We start from the raw sequence: 13337 nt of genomic DNA, 5'->3' as shown, positions 1-13337 counted from the left end.
TTTCTCCTGCTGTTGTGCAAATGGAACAGACAACTGTTAGAAATGATAGGCAATTAGCAAGATACCCCCTATAAAGGAGTGGATATGGAGGTGGTGACCACAGACCATTTCTCTGCTCTCATCCTTTTTGGCTGTTGTTTTGGTCACTTTTTCATTTTGCCATTGCTCTCACCCCTAGAGGTACAGTAGCATGAGGCGGTGTCTACAGTACAACCCACAGAAGTTGCTCAGGTAGCGCAGTTCATCCAGGATGGCACATCAGTGCGAGCTGTGGCAAGAAGGGTAGCTGTGTCTGTCAGCATAGTGTCCAGAGCATGGAGCAGATACCAGGAGATGTGGAGGGAGCCATAGGAGGACAACAACCCAGCAGCAGGACCGTTACCTCCTCCTTTGTGCAAGGAGGAACAGGAGGATCACTGCCAGAGCCCTGCAAAATGACCTCCAGCAGGCCACAAATGTGCATGTGTCTGCACAAACGGTTAGAAACCGACTCCATGAGGGTGGTATGAGGGCCCGACGTCTACAGATGGGGGTTGTGCTCACAGCCCAACACCGTGCAGGACGCTTGGCATTTGTCACAGAACACCAGGATTGGTAAAGTCGCCACTGGCGCCCTGTGCTCTTCACAGATGAAAGCAGGTTCACACTGAGCACATGTGACAGAGCTGACAGAGTCTGGAGATGCCGTGGAGAGCGATCTGCTGCCCGCAACATCCTTCAGCATGACCGGTTTGGCAGTGTGTCAGTAATGGTGTGGGGTGGCATTTCTTTGGAGGGCCGCACAGCCCTCCATGTGCTTGCCAGAGGTAGCCTGACTGCAATTAGGTACCGAGATGAGATCCTCAGACCCCTTGTGAGACCATATGCTGGTGCGGTTGGCCCTGGGTTCCCACTAATGCAGGACAATGCCAGACCTCATGTGGCTGGAGTGTGTCAGCAGTTCCTGCAAGATGAAGGCATTGAAGCTATGGACTGACCCGCCCGTTCCCCAGACCTGAATCCGATTGAGCACATCTGGGACATCATGACTCTCTCCATCCACCAACATCACGTTGCACCACAGACTGTCCAGGAGTTGGCGGATGCTTAGTCCAGGTCTGGGAGGAGATCCCACAGGAGACCATCCGCAACCTCATCAGGAGCATGCCCAGGCGATGTAGGGAGGTCATCCAGGCACGTGGAGGCCACACACAATGCTGAGCCTCATTTTGACTTGTTTTAAGGACATTACATCAAAGTTGGATCAGCTTGTAGTGTGTATTTCCACTTTAATTTTGGGGGTGACTCCAAATCCAGGCCTCCATTGGTTAATAAATTTAATTTCCATTGATGATTTTTGTGTGATTTTGTTGTCAGCACATTCAACTTTATACAGAACAAAGTATTCAATGAGAATATTTCATTCATTCAGATCTAGGATGTGTTATTTGAGTGTTCCCTTTATTTTTTTGAGCAGTGTATTATTTGTCTATTATTTATATATCTATTTTTTTATGTATCTGTCTATTATCTATATATCTATTTCTCTATATATTTGTCTATCTATCTCCAGTTTATATATCTATCTGTCTGTATGTTATCTATCTATCTGTCTATTATCTATCTATTTATCTATCCTGCATCTATCTGTCTATCTCCTATATATCTACAGTATATATACTGTATATATATTATAATGTAATGACGTCAGGCGCAGGCTTGACACAAAAATCTGTAGTCATTCTGTGTGCCTGTAGATTGCCAAATTGTGACAACGTGTGGTGTGCAAACTGTTAAGATTCCCCAGAGCAAACAGGCGTTCACAAGGCCACATGTATGCGATTTACATATTTACGGTCACGTGCCGTCTAGACGTGCTCGACTTCTCTCAATGGAAGTGTATTGAGACAAGCCAGGTACATTTAATCAGCACGAGACCCCAAGAATGTAAATTGCATAGTGTGTATATATATATATATATATATATATATATATATATACACAGTATATATATATATATATATATATATATATATATATATACACAGGTGCTTCTCACAAAATTAGAATATCATCAAAAAGTTAATTTATTTCAGTTCTTCAATACAAAATGTGACACTCATATATTATATAGAGTCATTACAAACAGAGTGATCTATTTCAAGTGTTTATTTCTGTTAATGTTAATTATGGCTCACAGCCAATGAAAACACAAAAGTCATTATCTCAGTAAATTAGAATAATTAACAAAAACACCTGTAAAGGTTCCTTAGTCTGTTTCAGTAGGCTCCACAATCATGGGGAAGACTGCTGACTTGACAGATGTCCAGAAGGCAGTCATTGACACACGCCACAAGGAGAGTAAGCCACAAAAGGTCATTGCTGAAGAAGCTGGCTGTTCACAGAGTGCTGTATCCAAGCATATTATTGGAAAGTTGAGTGGAAGGAAAAAGTGTGGTAGAAAAAGGTGCGCAAGCAACCGGGATAACCGCAGCCTTGAAAGCATTGTTAAGAAAAGGCCATTCAAAAATTTGGGGGAGATTCACAAGGAGTGGACTGCTGCTGGAGTCATTGCTTCAAGAGCCACCACACACAGACGTATCCAGGACATGGGCTACAAGTGTCGCATTCCTTGTGTCAACCCACTCATGACCAAAAGACAATGCCAGAAGCGTCTTACCTGGGTCAAGGAGAAAAAGACCTGGACTGTTGTTCAGTGGCTCAAGATGTTGTTTTCAGATGAAAGTAAATTTTGCATTTCATTTGGAAATCAAGGTCCCAGAGTCTGGAGAAAGCTTGGAGAGGCCACAATCCAAGCTGCTTGAGGTCTACTGTGAAGTTTTCACAATCAGTGATGGTTTGGAGACCATGTCATCTGCTGGTGTAGGTCCACTGTGTTTTACAGTGGGTACGGAAAGTATTCAGACCACTCTAAATTTTTCACTCTTTGTTTCATTGCAGCCATTTGGTAAATTCTAAAAAGTTTAATTTTTTTCTCATTAAAGTACACTCTGCACCCCATCTTGACTGAAAAAAAACAGATTTATTAAAATTTATTAAAAAAGAAAAACTGAAACATCACATGGTCATAAGTATTCAGACCCTTTGCTCAGTATTGAGTAGAAGCACCCTTTTGAGCTAGTACAGACATGAGTCTTCTTGGGAATGATGCAACAAGTTTTTCACACCTGGATTTGGGGATCCTCTGCCATTCTTTCTTGCAGATCCTCTCCAGTCCCGTCAGGTTGGATGGTGAACGTTGGTGGACAGCCATTTTCAGGTCTCTCCAGAGATGCTCAATTGGGTTTAGGTCAGAGCTCTGGCTGGGCCAGTCAAGAATGGTCACAGAGTTGTTCTGAAGCCACTCCTTTGTTATTTTAGCTGTGTGCTCTGGGTCATTGTCTTGTTGGAAGGTGAACCTTCGGCCAAGTCTGAGGTCCAGAGCACTCTGGAAGAGGTTTACATCCAGGATATCTCTGTACTTGGCCGCATTCATGTTTCCTTCAATTGCAACCAGTCGTCCTGTCCCTGCAGCTGAAAAACACCCCCATAGCATGATGCTGCCACCACCATGTTTCACTGTTGGAATTGTATTGGGCATGTGATGAGCAGTGCCTGGTTTTCTCCACACATACTGCTTAGAATTATCACCAAAAAGTTCTATCTTCATCTCATCAGACCAGAGAATCTTATTTCTCATAGTCTGGGAGTCCTTCATGTGTTTTTGAGCAAACTCTATGCGGGCTTTCATATGTCTTGCACTGAGGAGAGGCTTCTGTCAGGCCTCTCTGCCATAAAGGCCCGACTGGTGAAGGGCTGCAGTGATAGTTGACTTTGTGGAACTTTCTCCCATCTCCCTACTGCATCTCTGGAGCTCAGCCACAGTGATCTTGGGGTTCTTCTTTACCTCTCTCACCAAGGCTCTTCTCCCACGATTGCTCAGTTTGGCTGGACGGCCAGGTCTATGAAGATTTTTGGTGGTCCCAAATTTCTTCCATTTAAGGATTATGGAGGCCACTGTGCTCTTAGGAAACTTGAGTAATGCAAAAATTCTTTTGTAACCTTGGCCAGATCTGTGCCTTGCCACAATTCTGTCTCTGAGCTCCTTGGGCAGTTCCTTTGAGCTCATGATTCTCATTTGGTCTGACATGCACTGTGAGCTGTGAGGCCTTATACAGACAGGTGTTTGCCTTTCCAAATCATGTCCTATCTGTTTAATTAAACACAGCTGAACTCCAATGAAGGAGTAGAACCATCTCAAGGAGGATCACTAGGAAATGGACAGCATGTGACTTAAATATGAGTGTCTGAGCAAAGGGTCTGAATACTTATGACCATGTGATATTTCAGTTTTTCTTTTTTAATAAATTTGCAAACATTTCTACATTTCTGTTTTTTTCAGTCAAGATGGGGGGCAGATTGTACTTTAATGAGAAAAAAAAATACCTTTTTAAAATTTACCAAATGGCTGCAATGAAACAAAGACTGAAAAAATTTAAAGGGGTCTAAATACTTTCCGGATCCACTGTATCAAGACCAAAGTCAGTGCAGCAGTCTACCAGGAAATTTTAGAGCATTTCATGCTTCTCTCTGCCGACAAGCTTTTGGGAGATGGAAATTTCATTCTCCAGCAGGACTTGGCACCTGTTCACACTGCCAAAAGTACCAATACCTGGTTTAAAAACAACCGTATCACTGTGCTTGATTGGCCAGCAAACTCGCCTGACCTTAACCCCATAGAGAATCTATGGGGTATTGTCAGGAGGAAGATGAGAGACACCAGACCCAACAATTCAGACAAGCTGAAGGCTGCTATCAAAGCAACCTGGGCTTCCATAACACCTCAGCAGTGCCACAGGCTGATCGCCTCCATGCCACGCCGCATTGATGCAGTAATTGATGCAAAAGGAGCCCCGACCAAGTATTGAGTGCATTTACTGAACATACATTTCAGTAGGCCAACATTTCGGATTTTAAAAACATTTTTCAAGCTGTTGTTATAAAGTATTCTAATTTACTGAGATAATGACTTTTGGGTTTTCATTGGCTGTAAGCCATAATCATCAACATTAACAGAAATAAACACTTGAAATAGATCACTCTGTTTGTAATGACTCTATATAATATATGAGTTTCACTTTTTGTATTGAAGAACTGAAATAAATAATTTTTTTGATGATATTCTAATTTTGTGAGAAGCACCTGTATATATATATGTAAGGCCTCTTTCACATATCCATGCCATCAGTGTTTTTCATCAGTGTGTCATCCATTTGACCATCGTTTTTATAATCAGTGTGGTAATCAGTGTTTTTCCAGTATGAATAAAGAAAGAAAATACTAAGCTTCTCCTATATTTTACAATGCTAAACATGTACAGCGCACGTACGGGACATGGATGCCATCCGTGTGCTGTACACGTTTTTCACTGAGCCATAGGCTTGTATTGGTCCTTGCCATCCGTGCTGTCAGAAAAAAACTGTCTATGTGTTTTGCTTGGACACACGGTTAGGTTATAATGTGTATGTGTGGGATCCGTGAAGAAAAAATGAATACCACAGGTACTGGACACATGGATGGGTGAAGGAGGCCTCATATATAGGTGTCATTTACATGTCTGTAATTCTGTAAGTCGACGCTGAGATGCTGAGTCCTGAAGGTGTGTAATATGCGCTCTGTTAGGATTTCCCTCTACTTGCTGATTCCAGCAGTTGTCACGTGATCACTCACATGCGATTTGAAGACTTGCAGACATGCGATTTGCAGACCTCCTGCTTCTCTCTTTGTTCTAATTTTCAACTGATAAGAGCAGGAGGAACATCAGTCGTCACATGACGACAAGTCTGCAAATCGCACGATCACGTGACAACTGCTGGAATCAGCAAGTAGACGGAAATCCTAACAGAGCGCATATTACACACCTTCAGGACTCAGCATGTCAGTGTCAACTTGCAGAATTACAAACACAGAGGGCACCTGTCAGTCTAGGGGAGCAAAGCAGGGAGAAGCCGTAGGGGACTGGATTCTTGAGATAGTCATCATAGTCGCCGGACTTCTATTACATGTACAGTATGTTTTATCAGAAATGTGGCAGCATCAGAATAAAACACACACGACTGCAATAATAGAGCCAATTTCTGATTTCTGGTGCCCGGGGTGTCGTGCAGTAGTAATAAGCTGTCAGGTTCTTTATCTGTGGCAAAATAACATTAGAAGCCTCAGCGTCATCCATTACATCTCCAGATCACCGTGTAATGGCTCAATGTGGAAATAAAAGCCATTCTATCAATTTAATGCAACGATAACAGCTAAGATGTATTATGATGTTCTGCAGCAGCTGAGGTGTGTATTATGAGGTTATGCGCAGTAGCTGAGGTGTGCATTATGATGTTCTGCAGCAGCTGAGGTATGTATTATGGGTTTATGCAGTAGCTGAGGTGTGTATTATTAGGTTCTGCAGTAGCTGAGGTATGTTACGATGTTCTGCAGTAGCTGAGGTGTATTATGGGTTTCTGCATGTAGCTGAGATGTGTATTATGATGTTCTGCAGCAGCTGAGGTGTGTATTATGGGTTTATGCAGTAGCTGAGGTGTGTATTATGATGTTCTGCAGCAGCTGAGGTGTGTATTATGGGTTTATGCAGTAGCTGAGGTGTGTATTATTAGGTTCTGCAGTAGCTGAGGTGTATTATGGGTTTCTGCCGTAGCTGAGATGTGTATTATGATGTTCTGCAGCAGCTGAGGTGTGTCTTATGGGTTTCTGCAGTAGCTGAGGTGTGTCTTATGATCTTCTGCAGCAGCTGAGGTGTATTATGAGGTTTTGCAGCAGCTGATGTGTGTATTATAAAGTTAAGCAGTAGCTTAGGTATGTATTATGATGTTCTGCAGCAGCTGAGGTGTGTATTATGAGGTTCTGCAGTAGCTGATGTGTATTATAATGTTCTGCAGCAGCTGAGGTATGTATTATGAGGTTTTGCGGCAGCTGAGGTGTGTATTATGAGGTTCTGCAGCGGCTGAGGTATATTATGAGGTTCTACAGTAGCTGAGGTGTATTATGATGTTCTGCAGTAGCTGAGTGTGTATTATGATGTTCATCAGCAGCTGAGGTATGTATTATAATGTTCTTCGGCAACTGATGTGTGTATTATGAGGTTCTGCAGCAGCTGAGGTGTAATATGAGCTTATGCAGTAGCTGATGTGTATTATAATGTTCTGAAGCAGCTGAGGTGTATATTATGAGGTTTTGCAGCAGCTGAGGTGTATTACGATGTTCTGCAGTAGCTGAGGTGTGTATTATAATGTTCTTCGGCAACTGATGTGTGTATTATGAGGTTCTGCAGCAGCTGAAGTGTGATATGAGGTTATGCAGTAGCTGATGTGTTTTATAATGTTCTGAAGCAGCTGAGGTGTCTATTATGAGGTTCTGTAGCAGCTGAGGTGTATTACTATGTTCTGCAGTAGCTGAGGTGTGTATTTTAAAGTTCTGCTGCAGCTAAGATATGTTATGAGGTTCTGCAGTAGCTGAGGTATATTATGAGAATCTGCAGCAGCTGAGATGTGTATTATGAGGTTCTGCTGCAGCTAAGGTATGTTATGAGGTTCTGCAGTAGCTGAGGTATGTTACAATGTTCTACAGTAGCTGAGGTGTGTTATGAGTTTCTGCATTAGCTGAGGTGTATTATGATGTTCTGCAGTAGCTGAGGTGTGTATTTTAAAGTTCTGCTGCAGCTAAGGTATGTTATGAGGTTCTGCAGTAGCTGAGGTATATTATGAGAATCTGCAGCAGCTGAGATGTGTATTATGAGGTTCTGCAGAGGCTGAGGTATATTATGAGGATCTGCAGTAGCTGAGGTGTGTATTTTGAGGTTCTGCTGCAGCTAAGGTATGTTATGAGGTTCTGCAGTAGCTGAGGTGTGTTATGAGTTTCTGCAGTAGCTGAGGTGTATTATGAGGTTCTGCAGCATCTGAGGTGTATTTTGAGATTCTGCAGCAGCTGAGGTTTATTATGAGATTCTGCAGCATCTGAGATGTGTATTATGAGGTTCTGCAGCAGCTGAGGTGTGTATCATGAGGTTCTGCAGCAGCTGAGGTGTGTATTATGAAGTTCTGCAGTAGTTGAGGTGTGTATTATAATGTTCTGCAGCAGATTAGGTGTGTATTATGAGGTTCTGCAGCAGCTGATGTGTATTATAATGTTCTGCAGCAGCTGAGGTGTGTACTATGATGTTCTGCAGCAGCTGAGGTGTGTATTATGAGGTTTTGCAGCAGCTGAGGTGTGTATTATGAGGTTCTGCAGCGGCTGAGGTATATTATGAGGTTCTGCAGCAGCTGAGGTGTATTATGATGTTCTGCAGTAGCTGAGGTATAATATGAGGTTCTGCAGCAGCTGAGGTGTGTATTTTGAGGTTCTGCAGCAGATAAGGTGTATTATGAGGTTCTGCAGTAGCTGAGGTATGTTACGATGTTCTGCAGTAGCTGAGGTGTATTATGAGTTTCTGCAGTTGCTGAGGTGTGTATTATGATGTTCTGCAGCAGCGGAGGTGTATATGATGAGGTTCTGCAGCAGCTGAGGTGTATTATGAAGTTCTGCAGTAGCTGAGGTGTGTATTATGATGTTCTACAGCAGTGGAGGTGTATATGATGAGGTTCTGCAGCAGCTGAGGGGTGTATTATGAGGTTTTACAGCAGCTGAGGTGTAGTATGAGGTTCTGCAGCAGCTGAGTTTTATTATAAGGTTCCGCAGCAGCCGAGGTGTATTATGATGTTCTGCAGTAGCTGAGGTGTGTATTATGAGGTTCTGCAGCAGCTGAAGTATATTATGAGGTTCTGCAGCAGCCGAGGTGTATTATGATGTTCAGCAGTAGCTGAGGTGCGTATTATGAGGTTCTGCAGCAGCTGAGGTGTATTATGAAGTTCTACAGTAGCTGAGGTGTGTATTATGATGATCTGCAGCAGCTGAGATGTGTATTATGAGGTTCTGCAATAGTAGAGGGGTGTATTATTAGGTTCTGCAGTAGCTGAGATGTGTATTATGATGTTCTGCAGTAGCTGAGATGTGTATTATAATGTTCTGCAGCAGCTGAGGTGTGTCTTATGGGTTTCTGCAGTAGCTGAGGTGTGTATTATGATGTTCTACAGCAGCTGAGGTGTATTATGATGTTCTGCAGCAGCTGAGGTGTATTATGATTTTCTGCAGCAGCCGAGATGTGTATTATCAGGTTCTGCAGCAGCTGAGGTGCGTATTATGAGGTTTTCCAGTAGCTGAGGTGTATTATGAGGTTCTGCAGCAGCTGACGTGTGTAATATAAAGTTCTGCAGTAGCTTAGGTGTGTATTATGAAGTTCTGCAGCAGCTGAGGTGTGTATTATGAGGTTCTGCAGCAGCTGAGGTGTAATATGAGGTTATGCAGTAGCTGATGTGTATTATAATGTTGTGAAGCAGCTGAGGTGTCTATTATGAGGTTCTGCAGCGGCTGAGGTATATTATGAAGTTCTGCAGCAGCTGAGGTGTATTATGATGTTCTGCAGTAGCTGAGGTGTGTATTTTAAAGTTCTGCTGCAGCTAAGGTATGTTATGAGGTTCTGAGATGTGTATTATGAGGTTCTGCAGCAGCTGAGGTGTATTATGAGGTTCTGCAGCCTCTGAGGTGTATTATGAGATTCTGCAGCATCTGAGATGTGTATTATGAGGTTCTGCAGCAGCTGAGGTGTGTATCATGAGGTTCTGCAGCAGCTGAGGTGTGTATTATGAAGTTCTGCAGTAGTTGAGGTGTGTATTATAAGGTTCTGCAGCAGCTTAGGTGTGTATTATGAGGTTCCGCAGCAGCTGATGTGTATTATAATGTTCTGCAGCAGCTGAGGTGTGTACTATGAGGTTTTGCAGCAGCTGAGGTGTGTATGACACACCCCCTGGGCCGTGGGGTACCCGGAGCCGGGCCGGTAGATGCTGGGGGTTGTAGTCACCGTGGCGGTGACCCGGTCCCTGACCCAGGGCGGTCAAACCAGGGTAGTCTATGACTGTCTGTTATATATAGTCCGACTACGCCACCTGTGGAATGCGGTTATTGGGAACCGCCATTGCGGAGCAGTCCGCTGAAGCTGGTGGTAGGTGCAGCAAGGTGATGTAACTCCCCACAGGAAGAGTGGAGCTTCAGGGCAGCGTGTATGGATGATGGTGGTTATGGTGCCGGTAGTCAGTAATGACACGGAGTCAGATAGTGCAGTCCCAGGTCTTTTACTCACGACTGTAGCAGTGAGGGGCTCGGTCGACCCTCAGGTAACTCCGGAGCATATTACAGGACCCCCTTCTGTGTGTCCTCTCTCTGGCCTGCTCCCTGCACCTCACACCCAGCAGCACTTCTATCCAGTGTCCTCGGGCCTTGGCGGGCGACGTGTGTTCCGTCCCCTGGGTCCTATGCGGCCACCTTCTTACTGGTGTGTACTGGTGTGGTCTTGTGGCCTGCGGTACTTGAAGTGCTGCAGCCTCCGGTTTCCTAGTTGGGCCTTGCAGCTCTGTGCTAGTTGAGGGACTGGTTCCCCTTTTCTGGCCTGACCCCCCTACCTCCTAGTAGCGGCGGGCGTACGGGTGGCTTGCTGCACGGCCTGTACCCCTAGGGTCCCTTCGGTTCCTGGAGCTTTCCTGCTCCCTCTCCTCTCTTCTCCTTCCAGGCTCAGGCCTCCTGACTAGGCCCGCCTCTGGAGCAGAGCTCATACAGAGCCCCTGCTCCCTGTCTTCACCTCAGTCTGTCTGACTGGAACTGAACACTGATCTAAGATGGTTTTCGTACTTATACTCCTACTCCAGTGCTCCCAGAATCTACGTCCTCCACCCATCCACTACATAGTTCCCCCTCTCTAAGTGGTTCCTCCCCACTGCAGCCAGGGATCAGGGACTGTGCTGTCCCGTAGGAGCAATCTCGCCCTGTCTCCCGGAAATGTGGTGTAGTGGATGTAGTGTTAGGGTCCTGAGCCATACTCCTTCCTTACCTGAGAGTGAGGTACCACATCTCTGGATGAGATGCAATAACTCTATGGCGACCGAACCCTCAGGGGCGCCACATGTATTATGAGGTTCTGCAGCGGCTGAGGTATATTATGAGGTTCTGCAACAGCTGAGGTGTGTATTTTGAGGTTCTGCAGCAGATAAGGTGTATTATGAGGTTCTGCAGTAGCTGAGGTATATTACGATGTTCTGCAGTAGCTGAGGTGTATTATGAGTTTCTGCAGTAGCTGAAGTGTATATTATGATGTTCTGCAGCAGCTAAGGTGTGTATTATGAGGTTTTGCAGCAGCTGAGGTGTGTATTATGAGGTTCTGCAGCAACTGAGGTATATTATGAGGTTCTGCAGCAGCTGAGGTGCATTATGATGTTCTGCAGGAGCTGATGTGTGTATTTTGAGGTTCTGCAGCAGATAAGTTGTATTATGAGGTTCTGCAGTAGCTGAGGTATGTTACGATGTTCTCCAGTAGCTGAGGTGTATTATGAGTTTCTGCAGTAACTGAGGTGTATATTATGATGTTCTGCAGCAGCTGAGGTGTATTATGAGATTCTGCAGCAGCTGTGGTTTATGATGAGGTTCTGCAGCAGCTGAGGTGTATTATGAAGTTCTTCAGTAGCTGAGGTGTGTATTTTGAGGTTCTGCAGCATCTGAGCTGAATTAGGAGGTTCTGCAGTAGCTGAGGTGTGTATTATGATGTTCTGCAGCAGCTGAAATGTGTATTATGAGGTTCTGCAATAGTAGTAGAGGGGTGTATTATTAGGTTCTGCAGTAGCTGAGATGTGTATTATAATGTCCTGCAGCAGCTGAGGTGTGTCTTATGGGTTTCTGCAGTAGCTGAGGTGTGTATTATGATGTTCTACAGCAGCTGAGGTGTGTATTATGAGGTTCTGCAGCAGCTGAGGTGAGTATTATGATTTTCTGCAGCAGTCAAGATGTGTATTATTAGGTTCAGCAGAAGCTTAGGTGTGTACTATCAGGTTCTGCAGCAGCTGAGGTGTGTAGTATGAGGTTCTGCAGCAGCTGAGGTGTGTATTATCAGGTTCTGCCGCAGCTGAGGTGTGTATTATGAGGTACTGCAGCAGCTGAGGTGTTTATTATCAGGTTCTGCAGCAGCTGAGGTGTATTATGAGGTTTTCCAGCAGCTGAGGTGTATTATGAGGTTCTGAAGCAGCTGACGTGTGTATTATAAAGTTCTGCAGTAGCTTAGGTATGTATGATAATATTCTGCAACAGTTTAGGTGTGTATTATGAAGTTCTGCAGCAGCTGAGGTGTGTATCATGAGGTTCTGCAGCAGCTAAGGTGTATATTATGAAGTTCTGCAGTAGTTAAGGTGTGTATTATAAGGTTCTGCAGCAGCTTAGGTGTGTATTATGAGATTCTGCAGCAGCTGATGTGTATTATAATGTTCTGCAGCAGCTGAGGTGTGTACTTTGATGTTCTGCAGCAGCTGAGGTGTATTATGAGATTCTGCAGCAGCTGCTGTTTATGATGAGGTTCTGCAGCAGCTGAGGTGTATTATAAAGTTCTGCAATAGCTGAGGTGTGTATTATAATGTTCTACAGCAGCAGAGGTGTATATGATGAGGTTCTGGAGCAGCTGAGGTGTGTATTATGAGGTTTTACAGCAGCTGAGGTGTATTATGATGTTCTGCAGTAGCTGAGGTGCGTATTATGAGGTTCTGCAGCAGCTGGGGTGTATTATGAAGTTCTACAGTAGCTGAGGTGTGTATTGTGATGCTCTGCATCAGCTGAGGTATGTATTTTGAGGTTCTGCAGCAGCTGAGATATATTATGAGGTTCTGCAGTAGCTAAGGTGTATTATGAGGTTCTGCAGTAGCTGAGGTGTGTATTATGATTATCTGCAGTAGCTGAGGTGTGTATTATTAGGTTCTGCAGTAGCTGAGATGTGTATTATGATGTTCTGCAGCAGCTGAGGTGTGTATTATGAGGCTGTGCAGCGGCTGAGGTGTATTATGATGTTCTGAAGTAGCTGAGGTGTGTATTTTGAGGTTCTGCAACAGCTGTGGTGTTTAATATGATGTTCTGCAGTAGCTCATTGTGTATTATGATGTTCTACAGCAGCTGAGGTGTATTATAATTTTTTGCAGCAGCTAAGGTGTGTATTATTAGGTCCTGCAGCAGCTGAGATGTGTATTATGAGGTTCTGCAGCAGCTGGGGTGTGTATTATGAGGTTCTGCAGCAGCTGAGGTGTATTATGAGGTTCTGCCGTAGCTGATGTGTATTATAATGTTCTGCAGCAGTTGAGGTGTCTATTATGAGGTTTTGCCGCAGCTGAACTGTGTATTTTGAAGCTCTGCAGCAGCTGAGGTATGTTATGATGTTCTACAGTAGCTGAGGT

General features: G+C 44.3%; 1 protein-coding gene across 1 annotated transcript in view; it reads left to right on the top strand.

The window, feature by feature from the left end:
• RTN4RL2 (reticulon 4 receptor like 2) overlaps positions 1-13337 on the top strand; it is a 62262-nt gene that overhangs the window by 31153 nt on the left and 17772 nt on the right. The gene's annotated exons all lie outside the window — the stretch shown is intronic.

This window comes from Phyllobates terribilis, unplaced genomic scaffold (assembly GCF_046119375.1).
Source record: "Phyllobates terribilis strain yellow unplaced genomic scaffold, ASM4611937v1 Scaffold_5__5_contigs__length_657084704, whole genome shotgun sequence".
NCBI lineage: Eukaryota > Metazoa > Chordata > Amphibia > Anura > Dendrobatidae > Phyllobates > Phyllobates terribilis.
Note: the sequence above shows the minus strand (reverse complement) of the source record. Positions and strands in the feature narration are given on the sequence as shown.